The sequence below is a fragment of the Phodopus roborovskii genome, unplaced genomic scaffold (genome assembly GCF_943737965.1).
Source record: "Phodopus roborovskii unplaced genomic scaffold, PHOROB, whole genome shotgun sequence".
NCBI lineage: Eukaryota > Metazoa > Chordata > Mammalia > Rodentia > Cricetidae > Phodopus > Phodopus roborovskii.
Genome location: NW_026126541.1, coordinates 18,408,119 through 18,414,420, shown reverse-complemented (window position 1 = coordinate 18,414,420; position 6,302 = coordinate 18,408,119).

Sequence of the window (6,302 nt, the reverse complement as noted above, 5' to 3'; positions counted from 1 at the left end):
AAGGACCTTCCTGGACTTTCTAGGCACAAAGAACTGACCAATGGGCCAGGAGGTGCCCCAGGCATGTTCTATTCAGCACAGATAAGATCAGCTCTAGGACAGCCCCAGAAAACAGAAGGAGACTGGCCATCAGCACTGCAAGCCTGGGCAAACCCCAGAAAAGTCAAGAAAGAAATGGTGAGTTAAAAGTTATTCAAGGGGCTGGAGAGATGGCTCAGTGGTTAAGAGCCCTGGTTCAATTCCCAGCACCCATGTAGCAGCTCCTAACTCCTGTTCCAGGGGATCAAACACCCCAACACAAACATACAGGCAAACCACAAATGCACACAAAATTTCTTTTTACATTTTTTAAAGGGTTATTCAACTCTAAAAGAAACTAAAATTCAATGAAGTCACTGAACCCTGTAAGGCCCTGGGTTTAATCCTCCACAGAGGAACAGGGTAAGCATGGGGTGGGGGGAGGGCAGAAGGAAGGAGAGGGAGGAGGGAGGAAGGAAAGGATGCTGGACAATGAGGTGCCTGGGCACATTAGGTGTTTGATATTCCAACTCAGAGGCAAAGTCCTCTTGGACAGCTCGGTGTCTGCCTGAAGCCCAGCATAATGATTGACATATGTCACAGACTGTTCAATTTGATAAGGTATAAGTAAGAATCAGTTATCCTACCAGCCAATTCATCCACTCTGGGTCTCAGCAGGTTTCTCTCCAGGATGCCTGGGCAGGTGTGAGTAAGTCCGCCAAGAGATGCACAAAATGCTATTTACAGCCCATTATTCACTCATTATAGCTCAAACTTGGGAGCAAGCCACATATAAGTAAGCTATATTTTAACCATACAGTGAAACGATGAGCAAAAACAAACCACCCAGCAATGTGAGTTAATTGCATGGGCACTAATGGGAAACGAGAAGCCAGAAATCTGCACACATGTTGCTTCGTTCCACTTATATAAAGTAAAGCAGGATCAAAAGAAATTTATGCTGCAAATATCAAGAGAGATGAATGAATATCACCCCTGCAATCCCAGTGAGTCCTGGTCTCAAAAATATGAACTGAAATAAGAACAGAAATAAAGATTAAGTTTGAGATAGTGTGACTAAAGGGGGTTACAGACCAGCGTCTTGGGTCTCAAAATGGTTCTGAATATGGATTATGTGCACCTACAGACACATACACACTCACACATGCATGGAAGTATATATCAACTTATACACTTAAATTAGCGTGCTTTATGAGGTTGTAAGAAGAAACTTATTCCTGTCTGTGATGACAAACACAGAAAGAGCAGAGTGCCACACCCCTAGCCCATGTTGTCACTAATTAATCACCATACTTCCATTGTGGAGCTTAGCTTCAGAACCAATTCAATCAGTGCTCTGAATGGTTGTGCTTTGATACAGAACTAGCTGGCTTTCCCTGTGCATCCCCAGTGTGTGCACCGCATAACAATGCTCCAGTGGGAGATGGGAAACACAGTGGCCAGGTACCAGATTCTACAGGTCGTGACGCCATAGCCACCCCAGTTTACACTTGTTAATGCACTCCTCTGAATGTGTCCTGTCACTAAGGAACATGAGCCTGCGCCTTCCTTCATGAAGAGGTTTAACAGAGACGCACTGGTGGCCTCGTTCATTCAGCTGCACTTTCAGGAGACAGAGAATCCACTGCCGGGCTCCTGGCACCTTCCCTGAAGGCCAGGTTCAGGCCTCAGGAGGAAATGGCCTCTCAAGGGCAGATTGAGAAGTGGCCAAGTAACAGCCTAAGGGACACTTGACTAAGAAAAACCCTTGGCAGGGGTTAACTCAACCCACAGGGAACCATGAATCCAGAGCTATTGGCCGTTCAGCTCTTTGTTAGACCATCAGGTGTTTTAGACAAAGAATCACAGAGTTAAACAAATGCAGCGCAAGCAAAAGTATCACATCTCCACATCATAAAGAAATGTTCCACAGCATAAACAAAAGTAACGCATTAAAACAATATTCCCCAACATCTGATGATTCCATCAAACACAGCTGTGAGCAGCAGCCCCCAGCTTCTGGTATTTTCCGATCTCTGGTTACACTTCCTCCAGTTAATGCTTCAAGACTAACAAGCTCTCCCACACCCACAACAGGGGCTGGCAAGGTAGGTTGTCTCCTCCACTTTTTTGTTGTGGTCGGTTGTTTGGTTGGTTGTTTGGTCGGTCGGTTGGTTGGTTGGTCAGTTGGTTGTTTGTGTGGGTGGGTGGGTGGGTGGGTGGGTTGGTTGGTCTGTTGGTTCTTGTTTTTAGGTAAAGTGTCCAACTTTGGGCTGGTCTCAAACTTTCCCTGTAGCTGAGACTGGTCTTGGCCGATAATCTCTTCCCTCTGCTTCCTGAGTGCTGAGGTCACAGCTAAGAGCCACCACACTGTGTCTATGCCATGCTGGTGCCAGAGCCCAAGGTCCTGTGCATGCTAGACAAAGCCCAGCCACGTGAACTGGGTCCCCAGCTCGTCTCTACTTTAAAATAAGAAAACTGAAGACGGGTAAAGAAGCAAGTCACTCGTGAACATCCTCAGGGTGAAATGAGGTTGAAGGTTCAAACACAAGTCCAGTCCACCTGACCCAAAGCCATGCTCCTTCTCCAACTTAGAATCCTACACCCCACCACCCTGTCAATCAAGTGAAAGGGTGAGGGGAGCAGTCCCAGACACTGACGGGCACACTTCTCCTATACCTTTGTCAAAATCAGTTAGAGCAACAGTTCTCAACCGGTAGGTCGTGAGCCCTTTGGGGTTCAATGACCCTTTCACAGGGGTCACCTAAGACCGTTGGAAAACACAGATATTTACATTATACTTCATAACAGCAAAATTATAGTTATGAAGAAGCAAGGAAAATAATTTTATGGTTGGGGATCATCACAACATGAGGAACTGTATTAAAGGGTTGCAGCATTAGAAAGGTCAAGAACCACTGTCTTACAGGGTGCACAGGCCTTTTAGTTTGACTGCAAATTGTCCCTGTGGGCCCTCTGCTTTTGCCAATCATTGCAAGCCTTTGCCTTCACAATTATTTTTGTTGGCTGGGTATTGTGGTGATGTTTTATTCGTGATCTAACAAACAAGGCTTGCCTGAAGATCAGAGCACAAAGCTAGCCACACTAGTTAGCCATAGAGGCCAGGCAATGGTGGCACACACCTTTTAATCCAGCGCTCAGGAGACAAAGGCAGATGGATCTCTGTGAGTTCAAGGCTGCCCTGGGCTACATGAGAGTGAAGCAGAGAAACAGAGATCACACCTTGGATCCCAGCACTTGGGATGACACGCCTTTAATCCCAGCACTAGAGAGAAATGTAAGGCAGGAGGAGACAGGAGCTCAGTGCAGTCTGAGGTTTGGAGACAGATGCAGTCTGGAGTCAGTCTGAGGACAGGATCGCCCCAGGTCTGATCATTGTTAGAGGTGAGAACTCTAGTGGCTGGAAGATCTGCTTCTCTGATATTCAGCTTTAACCCCAATATCTGTCTCTGCGTTTTTTATTAAGACCAACTATTATTCATGCTACATGGTATGGTGGTGCACACTTTTAATCCCAGCACTTGGGAGGCAGAAGCAAACAGATCTCTGTGAGTCTGAGGCCAGCTGGTCTACATAGCAAGCTCCAGGACAGCCAGAACTAAAAAAAAATAAATAAAATAAAAATTAAAAAAATGCCGTTTACTAGGGCTTCAAGAGAGTAAAGAGTCAGATTAATTGAATCAGCTATCATTATCTGTAATGGGTCTTCTATACATTTTTATAAGCAATTCTGTTTTCAGTAATAGCTCATACAAAACCAGTATACATAAAACACAGTTAGGTATGGCAGCACACAGCTCTAATCAAAGCACTTGGTAGGCTGAGACAGGAGGGTGACACATTCCAGGCCAGAGTGGATTACATAATGAGAACTTACTTTAAACACACACACACACACACACACACACACACACACACACACACACGATATATATTTTGGGATACAGGGCAGGGAGATAGCTCAGTGGATAAAAGTGTCTGTTGTACAAGCATAAAAATATAAATTCAAGTCTTAGCACCCATATAAAGACCCAGGTATGGAGGCATACATTTGTAATCACAACAAAACAAGAGTATCCCAGGGGCTGACTGCCTGCCCGTCTACAAGTGATAAGCTCCAGGTGAGTGAGACTTTGGCTAAAGTGGATAAGGTGATTAAAGAAGTCATTAAAGAATGTCTTCTTTAATCATTCTCTGCCCCCACAGGCACACACATGGGCCTGCATACTTGCAAACATATCTACAGGCGTATACCTACACACACACTAGCTGGGGTGCGTTGGTTGTAACATGGCTTCTCTCCAGTGGCCAAACTGTCAAAGAGCTTTTTGCAGCTAATTAACAAAAGTGGAATGATCAAATTAGAACAACACCATTTTGAACGCACCAGTTAATTAATGGATGTAGGCACTGAGCATCAACAGCTGTGAGCACCCTCCACACGCACAGGAAGAAGGCATTATGTTCCTTTTGATGAAAGAGAACATCACCACCTCAAGCTGCAAAAAATAATCAAAACCTGATTCTGATGAAGCCTCTAAAAATACAGGCAGACGACATGCTGAGCCCGCCACTAGTAAAACCCGGGATCAGGAGACAGCTACCAGCTAAAAGCCCCGGGTTCTCCAACTTATGTTAGAAGTGGGGAGGCAGAACTTGGCTTAGAGGCTTAAAAGATACAGCAAACTGAAATGTAGGTGGGTGTATAGCTGAGCTCGTAGCCACATTCTTCACAAGGACGCAGAGAGGAAACTCAGTGTCCAAGCAGGTGAATGGATAATGAAGGAAGTGTGGGAAACACATACAACTTAATGTCATCCCAGCATCACAGAAGGGAAATTCTGGCATGTGGTGCAATATGGATGACTCTTAAGGACGTGCGCCAAATGAAATAAATCAGCCACACAAAAAACAGAGTTGTGTATGACGGCTCATACCCGCAATCCCAGCCCTCTGTGAGTTTGAGAAGGCACTCATGGGTGATAAAATCATAAATAAATGTGGGGACTGCTTCCCATAAAAGCCCAGAGGGGAGTTAGTTGGTGTGAAGGAAGAGGAGAGGGCCAGGGAGGCTTCTCAGCTGCATTTCCTGATCAGTTCTTTCCAATAACTCAATAAGCTGTGTGTGAATCTTCAGCAATTTTCCATTTCATCCCAAATACCATTAAAAAGCAAGAAAAAAGAAAACACAATAGGCAGGTATGGTGGCCCATGCCTGCAGCCCCAGCTGTCAGGAGGAAGAGGCAAGAGAGTCAGGAGTTCAAGGTCCTCTTCAGCTAGAGAAAGCTTGAGGCCAGCCTGGGCTATGTGATTCCCTGTCTTGACTTAAAGGGGGGAGGGGCAGCTACTGCAATCCTCTCAACAACCACATTCTGAGAAAACAAGCTTTTTACATGGACTAACAGAAGAATTGGGGGGCGGGGGTGACTCAAGGCTGAGTCAGCTCCCCCATCCTCCCGCTCTGGGTTCTTACAAAGCCTTCTGCTATACCTCTCCTCCTTGGGCCTGGTCCCCAGGTCCCCTCCACCTCTAGGGACATTCTCATAGAGCCAGCATGATTGAGCTCTGCCTGGAGCCACAGAACATGACAACCCAGGGTCTCAGCCACAGCAGCACATCAAAGAGTGACTCGGACGCCCTGTTGCCTCCTGTCAAATCCCATTTTCTGGTCCCCAAACTCTCTAATGTGAACTCATCCGCCACCCTTCTGCCACCCTAATGTGCTGTCACGGGGTCAGAATTAGGAGAGCAGTCTGTCTCTGTGAAGAATGTCGCACACACACACAGTCCCTGGCACTCAGCTCTGACTGCTGACTGAGCTGCACCCTGGCCTCAGGAAGATGCTCTGTGAGATACCAAGCCTCAGTTTCTCCAGGGGTAGAGTGGGGTCTCTTAGGGGTGCCATGGCTCTTGATAAGCTCCTTCCTCAGAGTAAGTCATCAGTAATTGTTACTTCATTAGCAGGACACTAACACTGGAGCTGAAGCTCGGAGCAGAGAACGTGTCTGGCATAAGCTAGTAGATTTCATCTTCAGTCAAGCCAGGACAGGGCATCAGATGACATGCTCCAAAAATGTAGGGTCAGGAATGCTCAAACGCACTTCAGCTTCATATTGCAGGTGACTGTTGGGTGAGAGACACCGAGGGACTAAATACCACAGCAGAAAGCAGTCAGGCTGCCCTCCAGCTGCACCTCTATCCTTACCTCTACCATGTGCTATTGTGAGGGGTCTCTGGAGCCCTACCTGATGGGGGATGTCCTT